The following is a 13,805-nucleotide window of genomic DNA, read 5'->3' on the forward strand; positions in this document are numbered from 1 at the left end:
CAGCTACTCTTCCAGTTCTAGGAACACAGAAGCAAAAGCCGGTTTTCCTATTGCCTCCACTATAAGAAAGTCCCAGACAAGGGCTCTCACCGGCCCTGCTTGTCTCATGCATCACATCTGAACCACTCAAAATGGCCAGATGGATGGGGCTCTCTGACCCTATTAGGTCCTACGCTGATCCCTGTGTAAAGAAAGGCAGTAGAGGGGTGCCTGGGTGGCTCAGTCGTTAAGCGTCTGCCTTCGGCTCAGGTCATGATCCCAGGGTCCTGGGATCGAGCCTCGCATCGGGCTCCCTGCTCAGCGGGGAGCCTGCTTCTCCCTCTCCCACTCCCCCTGCTTGTGTTCCTGCTCTCGCTGTGTCTCTCTCTGTCAAATAATAAGTAGAATCTTGAAAGAAAGAAATGATGAAAGAAAGAAAGAAAGAAAGAAAGAAAGAAAGAAAGAAAGAAAGAAAGAAAGAAAGAAAGAAAGAAAGAAAGAAAGAAAGAAAGAAAGAAAGAAAGAAAGAAAGAAAGAAAGAAAGAAAGAAAGAAAGAAAGAAAGAAAGAAAGAAAGAAAGAAAGAAAGAAAGAAAGAAAGAAAGAAAGAAAGAAAGAAAGAAAGAAAGAAAGAAAGAAAGAAAAGAAAAGGCAGGCAGGCAATAGAGATGGCACTAAACGAGTAGGAAAGAAGAGGAAATGTGCTGGGTTACAAAAATACTACTACCAGAAGCCTGGAATAAGACGTGCTCTTGCCACCCTCGAATTCATTACGTGTGCAATTGCCCCTTATCACCACTGGCCTAGATCTTTAGACTTGGTCTATAGTCCAGTAAGGCAGAAATAAACTGCCCTCAGAAACTGAATTCAGGGCTCTTTGTTTATTTCTTTCTCTGTAATTATACTCCCTATAATCCTCTTAACCACCATGATATGGAGCAGTTCCTGGATCACAAAGGAAATTAAACTAACGTACATGTATTTTAAAGGAAAGGCACTTTATTACATTTGACTTTCCATTCTCTTACCAACATACAAATATTCTCACTTCATTCTAACAGGGTTTTTGGTGTTCTGGATGCTGAGATTTTAGAGGCTTAAGCTGCCATGGCTGAATGTATACCTAAGCTTTAGAGAGGATGTCTCTTGTGAGTTGAACCATAGGATTGTGGAGATAGAAGAAAACTTAGAGATCATTTAAACCTAAATTGGGCGCAAATAGCAAAGACACCTCAAATTACAGGCTTTGGAGCCACAGGTGCCCCAGTTGTTGGTACTGCTGTCCTGGCTCAGCATACGGCAGAGATGCTGCTGTGTATATAAATACACAATACACGTGTAGTGCTCAACTTCGAGCCTTCATTCAGGACCAGTGCGAAGACTGAAGGTCTTACAAAATTTAAAACTAATAAATACACAATCTAGTATAATTTATAACAAAATGTTGCTCAAGAGATCAATCCAGAAATGAGGGATTCCAGCAAAGAACTGAACAGATTAAGATGTATGTTGCCTTCTCGTTTTGTTATTTTACGATGTTCTTCTAATCAATGTCTCCTTGTCATTTGGACTGAAAAGCACACCTTACTGTATAATTTTAAATAACTAAACTAGCTAAAGCAATGATTTGGTTGTGCCAACCCTTTCCAGGGCATGTCAGAGACTCCGACAGGAATTTACAGATAATTACGTTACCTTACAGAGCAGTGGTGTAATAAGGAGACTTAAAATTCAAGGACAAACTAAGTCTATTTTTTGTTGCATACATGAGTAAGAACATGCAGAACTATTTCATGAATTCCAAGAGGTCTGAGCAATTCTTTAATATTTAATTGTATTTAACTGACATTCCTTTTACCTCCTGCAATTTAGTTTGCCTGGGACTTTTCAGCTATAAAATATAAAAACCACATGTAGACTGAATCAGCAGAATTAATATGGGTAAGACTCTTAAGATATATGTGCTCCAAATGCCATCTCTTACTAAAGCTTATCTATATAAAGTTTAGCAGAGGAAAACTACTGGAGAAACACAGAAGATAACCTTAACACTGTATTTAGGCACAAAACACAATCAGTATGCCAATAGAAAATGCAATTCAATTAAATGAAATCTTTTCTGAAAAAAGTTCTGGGCATAAATAAATATATATAAATACTAAATATATCTATATAGAGATATATTTATAAATATCAAATGTATCTATATATGTATCTATCTAAATATATCTATGTCATAGGTATATTTAGCATATATATGTATCTACATTTAGTATATATATGTATCTATCTCTATATATATCTATGTCATAGATACACTTAGTATTTATAAATGCATTATAAATACACTTATATATAAAACTATATATAAATATATAGTATCTATATATATATGACATATATCACATACCTTGCCTGTGAAGGAAAATGGAAACAGAACTACACGGCTAAAAGGAAGCAGGAGAACTTCTACAGGTGAAGACAGTTGGGACCCAAAGAGGTAGGGTGACTTGCTATGGACACTGCTATTTGGTGACAAAATCACATCCAGAATCCGTCCACGGCTCTGGCATTTCCACAATCTACCTATTTATTAGGTTGGTCTGCACAGGATGCAAGCAGAAGGGAGCTTTATTCTTTTTTCCACTGTCTCTTCAAACCTGCTTTCTGGACTCCTTTTCTAAACGCTTAAATGGAAAGTCCCATAGCTCTCTCTGTCCCTTTAAGTTGCAAAAATAATCTTACTTGAGTATTTTAAAAGTCTCTTGCTTACTGTTAAAATTCCAAAATCTTATTGAATTTAAATTGGCTCCCCCGAGCTATCTTGCTAAGATGCAGGCCTGTGGGGCTAGATTCTTCTCCTTTCTTGCTTTACCTCTGTCCATGATCACACAGCGAAAAAGCAGCAGAGCCTGAATTTGAACCTAAATAGTCTGGCTTTAGTAAATTCTTTTAAACTCTTCTCCTCCTTGGCCTCCTGTCACTGCCTGTTAATAGTCTCCCCCACCAGCCCCTGATTGCTGGCAATCCACCCCTCTAGCCAACCCTGTTGGGCAAGGTCCCCTTAGAAATAACCCCACTTCTGGACTAGGGGAAACACACACCTTTGCCATGCCCCTTCTGTGGTAGCGAAGATTGTTCCCACCAAAGCCCCCCCCCCCCTTTCGAGCCACTGCCAGGCATGGGTAACTTAGCCACAGTCTCTCTTAGTGGGCATCACTGTCCTAGAGTCTCTCCAGTTCCAGGGCATCCACGTCAAATTCTCCCAGCAGTTCCCCATCAGCGGATGGGTATATTGCAGCACACCAATGACTCTCTCAATCTTCATCACCAACTCTTCAACTCCAACCCCAGAGGTGAGCAACGGGCAGAACTGGTTACCCAATCATTTGATATGACCTGCTTAGGTAATCTCTTTAGAATTTGGAAGTACTTGGTACCTATTGTATTTATATTGGCACTGGGGCTTTGACCATATCACTGAGACAACAGGAATAAAAGTCACATTTCAAATCCTGATACTGCCTCTGCTAGCTAAAGACACTGAAAAGAAAGAAAAAAATATATTAGGATTATTGGGATAAATTAATATTAAGAACTGTTCAAAGGTGCCTTTTCTTAAGGATTCCTTTTAGCTTAATAACAGGTTAAGAAAATAACCATAAATCCAGAATTGGAAGAGACTTTTAAATTCACTCAACAATCTATCAGTTGCTAAGACATTTCCAAGTTCTTACCCATCCATGCTTGAACACTCTAATGACACAGAAATCACCATCTCTTGAAAGAGTGTGTTCCCCTCTGGGGTTGCTTCCAACCATGAGAGAGTCATTACATGAAACACAAAACTCTCTCTTTAAGGTTTCCACCCCCTTGACTCTAATTTGAACACAGAACAAGTCTAATCCCTTTCTCACAAGACAGACTTCCAAAATGTGAAGCCAGTGTCACTCCATCTTCTGACACTGCATTTTCTAAGAGCCAGTTCCTTTAGCCATGCCCTTTATAACAGCTTCTACAGTTCTTACTATCTTGCTTATCTCCCCCGGAACAGTTCCTAGCCTGCCCTATGCCCCACTTGAGACAGAGCACCCAGAATTGAAGCAAGGGTGGTCCCACCAGTTGAAGAGGAGACATCTCCTCTCTCCTTTGCCATGCCACACTTTGTGAATAATAAACCTAAATTAATATTTACTCTGCTGACAGCCATGGTATACAGCTGATTGATACTATATTCACTGTCAACTATATTCCTTTAAGTCTTTCCTCAATGTGCTACAGCTAAGATATGACTTACCTTGTATATATGCTGTTGATTTTAGGATGCAAGTAGTAGCCTTTACCTATATTCCCTTTAAAATCATTCTCCTAACACTTACCAAGTTCAACCAGCCTAAGATTTCAGAACTCTGATTTGACCATTTAATTTATTCTAACTTCATATCATCTCAAATTTTATCAGAATGCCTTCCACATCTTCATCCAAATCATGAATAAAAAGATTAAAGAAAAAAGGCCAAGGACATCCCTAGAGACATCACTTAACATCATTCTATTAAATGGCACCACCTTGGTAGTTGATCAATTAATTATCAATATACATAATGACACTTACACCTCACTTCAGCCAAAGGTGTTTATGAGAGACCTCGCCAAGTGCCTTGCTCAAATTCAGATTTCTAGGTTCTCTACCCTTCCCAGCTCTGGACACTTTATTAAAAAAGAAAGTTTGCTGTGATGGGTGTTAAGCACATTCTGGCTTCTCATGAGTAAGTGATGCTGCTTCCAAGGACTCACCAATCATTCATTTGACAAAACAGAATTGAGACCACAGTTTATTATAGACCACAGTGTACTGAAATTACTTCTTCTCCTTTTGAAAATCTGAAGGATCAGAATCCTCACACTTCTGATTTTCAGGCCTTTTCTGGGCTTTCCATAATTTCTCACAGATCCCCACAGACCCATGGGGGCTCACTTTCAAGTTGTCTCAGTAGGAAGGATTTAATTTATTCAGCTGAGAGACTTCAGATCTCTAATGGAGCAGCTGGAAATTCTCCTTCAGTGGCTAAAACAAATATCAACATTAATATAACTAAAGCCCCTCATTAGAATCCCAGGTTTTGGATTTTGAGCTGTGTGAGCTATTCTCTGCCCCTCAGGAGCGCCAGTCTTACCGAACATCCTCCAGCGCTGCTCTCCGCTCCCCTCAAAGAAAGACTCTAGCACCATGAAAGAGCAAAGTTACTGATATGGAAACAGATGTCTCTAAAAATACCCTTGGAAATGTATGGACATGAAACACATGCCATATACATTTAGTTATGAAAATAAAAAATCATATATTTTTATCTAGCAACTATTTATTTCCAGATATGTGACTAAGCACTGCAATCAAGTCATACCTGACTTAAAAAAAAAAATGTAGACAGATTGAGCTGTCTAACCCACAAAAAAACGTGTCTATGAATAATTCAACCCCAAGTGCCATGTTTATTTCCTGGCAGGCTGGCTCCTGACTAAAGCACCAGCTTTATTTATCTGATTGGCTTAGGACCTACAGTTCTATGGTATAGAGAATCTTTCCACTCAAAGACGTTTCATTCTTGTCTGGACTGGAATCCGTAAGATGTTCTTTTGGGTTACTCAAAAGTAACGTATTAAAACAGGTCTTTTCCTGTGCAACATGACCAGATTTTTTTTTTAATCAAAGCCTTACCTCTGAAAAACTAGTTTAAAGCCAGGCTTAAAAAACACCTAGGAAGATGGGGTGATTCTACTCAAATACAGATATTCCATTACTAATTTCATTCCAGTTAAAGTGCAACGCTATAGTGACGATTTTGTGCTTGGCTTGTACTGCCACCTGGTGGTATGCTGCTAGTACTAAAGGAATAAAGGAATTAGTATTCATTTAACAGTTTTCAGTAACACTTATCATTGACAAGTCAGTGTTTTCGATAAAATGGTGGTGCAGAGAAAATTTTACATAAGTCTTTGTTAACCAAGTTAAGATAAACCACATCTTACTCAAACACACCATTTATATATGAACACATTAAGCTTAATAAATAGTACATTTACAATGAAAAATCTCTAAGAAAAACATTTAAGCCCAAGCATAACTCCCAAAATAAGAACAAAATTCAAGAAACAGACAAGGCCTCTCTAAACATAGACATGCCTAGCTTTTAGTAAAAAAAAAAAAAAAAAAGTCACATAAATATCAGAAAAACAAATTTGAAATTTAGGGGTAAAATAGTATTATTAGAAATCAGTAGTGTTACAAAAATATTTTTCATACAATTCCTGAAGGCCCTGACACTTCTTGGTATGTTTTAGAATTCATATTTCTCTTTTGTAAAAAATCTCTTTTTACCTTTGAATCTACTGGATTCTCAGTGTTCACATGGATTAACATGAATTATTTTATTATTACAGATTATATTTGTTACAGTTGTATTTATTATAAGAATTTAGCCAATTTAATACATGGAATTTCTCTTTAATTATTAAAGACAGAAATTTTAAATTTTGCCAAATTAAGATTATCAATTATTTCCATACTCCTTCCATTTATTTTTTAAAACAAATTTTATTTATATTATTTTGAAAGGTAATGCTTTCTCATGATCAAAGTCAGATAAATCACTCTACTGCCTCATCATTCACTGCAACCAGTTTCTTGCCACCTTCCAGAAATAGTCATTGATTTTCAAGTTTAGTAAGTCCTTTCTACAATCAAGCAAATATTTTACTTAGCCCTTCTATCATTTGATTTTTCATCCATTTAACTCTTTAAACTTCATAGGCCTTATTTTGCTTTACATCAATTAAAACTTCTTTTTCAAAATGACAAGTCACTCTTGTCAGCAACGTGTGTGGGTTAAGCCTACCCTTCTCTGCTAATTTGGGAAGTTTGCTTTAAGACATACCAAGATTTAACAAATACTCAGAACTATTATGAGTTATATCTTTCATTCCACTGATAGACGAGTACCTATGCCATTACCATACTGATCTAATTATCTTATAGAGTTTAAAATATGGCTTAATATTTAATATTAGAATAAGTTTAATATTTAATATTAAGGAAGGAGTTAGTCCTCCACCATTACTATTCTTCTTCTAAACTGCTCTGGCTATTCTCATCAGTTTTTTATTCCAGATAAGAACTTCAGAATAATTTTGTTAGGTTCCCAAAAAATTTGACCAAGTTACTTTAGAAAAGAGACTTGGTGAGAATTGCTGTAAATTATAAATTATTTTGGGAAGAATTATTACCTATACACATAGGTTATTAGTAGAAAAAGCAGGATTAGTGATAAGCTCTTCTGATGTACTTAAGCTGGACAGTTTTTCAAGGAACAAATTGATGAAGAAACTCAAAAGGTGTTTTGTACCTGCAAATGGCAGGAGAGATATGCAGAGAAACCTCCTCATTCAGAATAATTAAAAATGCTGGATAAAGTATTATTATTTTTCTTTTTCTTTAGTTTTAGGGTAGAGCTTAGTAATTCATCAGTTGCATATAATACCCAGTGCTCATTATATCAAGTGCCCTCCTTAATGTCCATCACCCAGTAATCCCACCCCCCATTCCCCCCCTCCTAGAGTTCAGCATCTCTTATGGTTTGCCTCCCTCTCTATTTTCATCTTATTCTATTTTTCCTTCCCTTCCCCTATGTTCATCTGTTTTCTTTCTCAAATCCCACATGAGTGAAATCATATGGTATTTGTCTTTCTCTGACTTATTTCACTTAGCATAATACCCTCTAGTTCCATCCACATCATTGTGAATGGCAAGATTTCATTCTTTTTGATGGCTGAGTAATAGTCCTGTGTGTGTGTGTGTGTGTGTGTGTGTGTGTGTGTGTGTGTGTGTGTACCACATCTTCTTTATCCATTCATCTGTCAAAGGACATCTGGGCTTTTTCCATATTTTGGCAATTGTGGACACTGCTGTTATAAACACTGGAGTGCATATGCCCCTTCGAATCACTGTTTGTATCTTTGGATAAATACCTAGTAGTACAATTGCTGGGTCATAGGGTAGTTCTATTTTTAACTTTTTGAGGAAACTCCATACTGTTCCAGAGTGGCTACACCAGCCTTGGATAAAATATTTTTTAAATATCATTCTAAATGAATGGCTGAATTGGTTGAAAAAATAAGGGAAATCCTTAGAAGCCACAGGTAAAAGATAGCATGAATCCAAAGTAAGTTCTGGAGCTAGCATTTGCTTAGGATATTTATCTATCCTTGGTGGCTTAGAACTTAAACTTCAGAGAGCAATATGGGAGTTAGAAGATAAGACATGAGGCCTGGGCAAGGTAGGAAACAGAACTTACCATGCATGACCCATGCATAAGGTTGTGTCCCATGAAAGGCAACATCCTTAGTAAGTGAATTATGTGACGGGGGGCCAGGGTGGGGGGGCGAGTATTCACCCTACAGAGAAAATCAGTAGAAATAATAAGCCTAAGTATTATGAAGAAGGATAAAACGGGGTGGGGGGGTTAGTCTCCCTTGAAATTTACTAACACAAGTCTCTGTTCATGTAGGATAGGGTACATCCTATCTTATGTGGTGTGGCTAGAACAGTCTGAGAGTATTCCTAGGTTAGCAGTGCCCCAAATACCCAGAAATAACAAACATATAATCCTTTCTAGAAGAACACACCCAAATGGTTACCACAAATTAAAAAAAAAAAATCACAAACCCATGAGAAAATAGACAAGTGATAGTGAGTTGAAACAGAGTTAGACTAGGCAAATTTTTTTACCTGTAGAATATCAAATGAGTATGTTTAATATATTTCAAGAAATAAAAGAGGGTACATTGCAAAGGAACAAAAGATATCATAAATAACCTATATCTTTGAAAAAGAACCAAAAGAAATCCCAGAAAAATAATTTCTAATAATTGACATTAGAAACTCAATTAACAAAGGGATCAGGTGTAAGATGGCAATATAAGGGGCGCCTGGGTGGCTCAGTTGTTAAGCGTCTGCCTTCGGCTCAGGTCATGGTCCCAGGGTCCTGGGATTGAGCCCCGCATTGGGCTCCCTGCTCTGCGGGAAGCCTGCTTCTCCCTCTCCCACTCCCCCTGCTTGTGTTCCCTCTCTCACTGTGTCTCTCTCTGTCAAATAAATAAAATCTTAAAAAAAAAAAAAAAGATGACAATATAAGAGGCTCTTGACCTCACATCCTCCTACGGACACACCAAATCTACAGCTACATATAGTACAAGTGCCTCTGTACCTGAGTGGCTCCCACACACTGTGTAAAATGAGAAAAGACACACATCAAACTGAGAGGAGAGGCTAATAATCTCACCATAAACCCCACACCTGATACCACAACATACAGCCAGGGGGGAACTTACAACTCCAAACTTCTCACTGAAGAGTGAAAGGTTTAGATTTTACATCTGGTTCCCCAACTTTTAAAATCTTCATCTGAGAAATGGATGCCAAAACACCTAGTTTTGAAAGCCAATGGGGCTTGCATCCATGAGACCAACAAGGCTATAGAAAACTAAGAGACAACTCTTAAAGTGCTGGTAGGAACTCACTATAGCAAACTCCCCTAGGGCCCAGCACAGACCCAAAGAACGTAGAGGACATGCCCAGTCTTTCTGTGAAAGAGGCCTTTTTTGCATATCTTAATAGCTACAGCCTGTATGGTAGGCTTCTAATTTAGCACACAACAGGGGCTGACTATAATACTCTCCAGAGACCAGGGAGGTTGGTAGGCACCACTTCTGTGCTCTCCTGCTGCCTCACTCCAGGTTGCCAATATTTCCAGGAAAAGAGCTTGTGTATACATCTGGGGTCCCAGTTTTTGTGGCTGCCATCCAAAGAATGCCCCTGGCTCTGGTGGCCAGTAGGGCTGACATTTGCAGTCCCACAAAAATGTAACAGAGAAACAGTTCCTGGCCAGCCATCCCCTCAGAGCACAGCGCTGATGAGGCCGCAGATAGAAATACCCATATCCCAGTCTTCTCCTGAAAGAGGTGTATTTGCATACTTTAAAAGCTGCTACGTGGGGTGCCTGGGTGGCTCAGGCAGTTAAGCATCTGCCTTCAGCTCAGGTCATGATCCCAGGGTCCTGGGATCGAGCCCCATATCGGGCTTCCTGTTCGGTGAGAAGCCTGCTTCTCCCTCTCCCACTCCTCCTGCTTGTGTTCCCTCTCTCTCTCTCTCTGTCAAATAAATAAATAAAATCTTTAAAAATAAATAAAGAAAATAAAGAAAAAGAAATAAAAGCTGCTGCCTGAAGGTCCAGCTGCCAATAAGCCTGAATCTAGGTGCTGACTCAGATCCTCCCCTCTGGGACACTGGCAGGGCTTGCCACATCTTCAATACTGAGAGTCACTAAGAACAAACAAGACTGCTTAGACAATCACAAAGATTTGAGAGACAGCCAATAGCTAGGGCAGGGTTGAATGATAAGGTTCATTTCCCACACAAGACCATTAGGATATGTGGCTGTTTTGCCTAATGCATAGAAACCAGCACAGAGAGTCGAGAAAAATGAAGAAACAGAGGAATATGTTCCAAATGAAAGAACAAAATATCAGAAAAAGACATAATGAAACAAAAATACGTGATAAACCAGAGTCCAAATGTTCAAATAATGGTCATAGAAATGCTCACTGAAGTCAGACGAACAATTCATGAACAAAGTGAGCACTTTAACAAAGGGATAGAAAATACAAGAAAGTACCATGCAGAAATCACAGAACTAAGGAATACAAAATCTGAAGTGAAAAATTCAATAGAGGGGTTCAACAGCAGACTGACTGCAGTGGAAGAAAGGATCAGTTACTCAAAGACAGAGCAGTGGAATTCATCCAATCAGTGGAGCAAAAGAAAAAGAGGCTAAAGACAGCTTAAGAGACTTATGGGACATCATCAATCAGACTGATATTTGCATGATGGGGACCCAGAAGGAGGAGAGAGAAAGGGGCAGAAAACTTATTTGAAGAAATAATGGCCGAAAACTTCCCTAACCTGGGGAAGGAAAAAGACATTCGGATCCAGGAATCCCAGAGAGGTCCAATAAAATGAACCCAAGAAGACCTATGCCAAGACACATAATTAAAGTGTCAAAAGTTAAAACTAAGAATAGAATCATAAAAGCAGCAAGAGAAAAACAACGTGTTACATACAAGGGAAACCCCATGAGGCTATTAACAGAAACTTCTGCCAGAAAAGAGTGGCACAATATATTCAAAGTGCTTAAGGAAAAAACTGCCAACCAAAAATGCTCTACTTAGCCAAGCTGTCCTTCAGAACTGAAGGACAGATAAAGAGTTATCCAGATAAGCAAAAGCTTAAGAAGTTCATCACCACCACAATGGCCTTACAAGAATGTTAAGGTGCTTCCTTAAGCTGAAGTGAAAGGGCACTAATTAGGAACAGGAAAACATCTGAAAGTATAAATATCACCAGTAAAGGTAAATACATAGCTAAACTCAGAATAATCTAATGTAACGGTGATGGGTTAATCATTTATAAATTTGCATGAAGTTAAAAGACAAAAGTAGTAAGAAAATAACTGTAACTACAATAATCCGTTAATGGATATATATGTAAAAAGATATAAATTATGACATCGAAAATATAAAACATGAAACAGGGAGGTAAAAATGTAGTTTTTAAATGCACTAAACTTGTTATCAACTTAAAATAGACTGTTATAACTCTAGGGTGTTTTATATAAGCTTCATGGTAACCACAAAGCAAAAGCCTACAGTAGATACTCAAAAGATACAGAGAAAGGAATCCAAGCATACCACTACAGAAAAGCATCAAATCACAAAGGAAGAAAGCAAGAAAAGAACAAAAGAACTACAAAACAGCCAGAAAACAATGAACAAACTGGCAGTAAGTCCATACCTATCAATATTTACTTTTAAATGTAAATGGACTAAATTATCTAATCAAAAGATAAAGCATAGACTAGATCTAAAAAAAATAAGACCTGGGGCACCTGGCTGGCTCAGTTGGTAGAGTGTGCAACTCTTGATCTCAGGGTTGTACGTTCAAGCCCACATTGGGTGTAGCGATTACTTAAAAATAAAATTAATAATAATAATAATAATAAGACCCAACTACATCCTGCCTACAAGAGACTTACTTCAGTTTTAAGAACACAAATAGACTGAAAGTAAAGGGATAGAAAAAAAATACTCCTTAACCTGGAGAAGAAAAGAAAGCAAGGGTAGATGTATCAGATAAAACAAACTTGAAGACAAAGAAAGACTAATAAGAGACAAAGAAGGTCATATATAATGATAAAATGACGAATCCAAGAAGAGGATATGACAACTGTAAATATTTGTGGACCCAACATAGGAGAATCAAGATATATATATAAAAAAAATACTAACATAACTAAAGGGGGTAATAGACAGCAATAGAATAATAGTAGAGGACTTCAATATCTCAGTTTCATCAGTGAATAGATAATCCAGACAGAAAATCAATAAGGAAAAAGTGGACTTAAACTACACATTAGACCAGAGGAACTTAATAGACACTTACAGAACTATTCCATCAAAAAGCAGTAGAATACACATTCTTCTCAAGCACACATGGAACATTCTTCAGGACAGACCATATGTCAGGCCACAAAAAAGTCTTAATAAATTTAGAAGACTGAAATCATATCAAGCACCTTTTCCAACTCCAGGGGTATGAAACTAGAAATCAATTATAAGAAGAAAACTGGAAAACTCACAAATATGTAGATATTAAACAACATATCACTGAGTAACCAGTGGTCAAAGAAGAAACTAAAAGATAAATAAAACATATCTTCAGACAAGGGCACCTGGATGGCTCAGTTGGTTAAGTGTCCAACTCTTGATTTCAGTTTAGGTCATGATCTCAGGGTTGTGAGACTGAGCCCCGCACTGGGGTCCACACTGAGAGTGGAGCCTGCTTAAGATTCTCTCCCTCTCCCTCTGCCCCTCTCCTCCAGCTCGTGTGCTTTCTCACCAAATATATAATTTTTTTCAGACAAATGAAAATGGAAATATAACAACCAAAACTGATGGGATTCAGCAAAAGCAGTTGTAAGAGTGAAGTTCACCGCAGTAAGTGCCTACAGTAAGAAATGAAAAAGATCTCAAATAAACAACCTAACTTTATGCCTTAAGGAACTAAAGAAAATGAAGCCCAAACTTGGTAGAAAAAGGACAGAAAGACCAGGACAAAAATAAATGAAGTTGAGATTAAGAAGACAATAGAAAAGATCAATGGAACTAAGAGCTGGTTCTCTGAAAAGATAAATAAAATAGGCAAACCTTTAGCTAGACTCACCAAGGGAAAAAAAAAAGATTCAAATAAAATTAAAAATGAAAGAGATGTCACAACTAATAAAGAGAAATGCAAAGGATCATATGAGACTACAATGAACAAATACACAACAGCAAGTTGGGCAACCTAGAAGAAATGGATAAATTCCTAGAAACATACAACCTACCAAGACTGAATTAGAAGAAATGGAAAATCTGAACAGACCAATTACTAGTAAAGAGATTGAATTAGTAATCAAAAACCTCTTAACAAACAAAAGTCCAGGGCCAGATGGCTTTACTGGTAAATTCTACCAAACATTTAAAGAAGAATTAATATCAATCCTTCTTAAAATCTTCCGAAAAATAGAAAATAAAGGAGCACTCCCAAACTCATTTTATGAAGCCAGCACTACCTTGATACCAAACCAGAGAAAAGAAAAGAAAATTATAAGCCAATATCCCTGATGAACACAGATGAAAAAATTCTTTAAAAAAATATTAGCAAACTGAACTCAA

The sequence above is a fragment of the Zalophus californianus genome, chromosome 5 (genome assembly GCF_009762305.2).
Source record: "Zalophus californianus isolate mZalCal1 chromosome 5, mZalCal1.pri.v2, whole genome shotgun sequence".
In the NCBI taxonomy this organism is placed as follows: Eukaryota; Metazoa; Chordata; class Mammalia; order Carnivora; family Otariidae; genus Zalophus; species Zalophus californianus.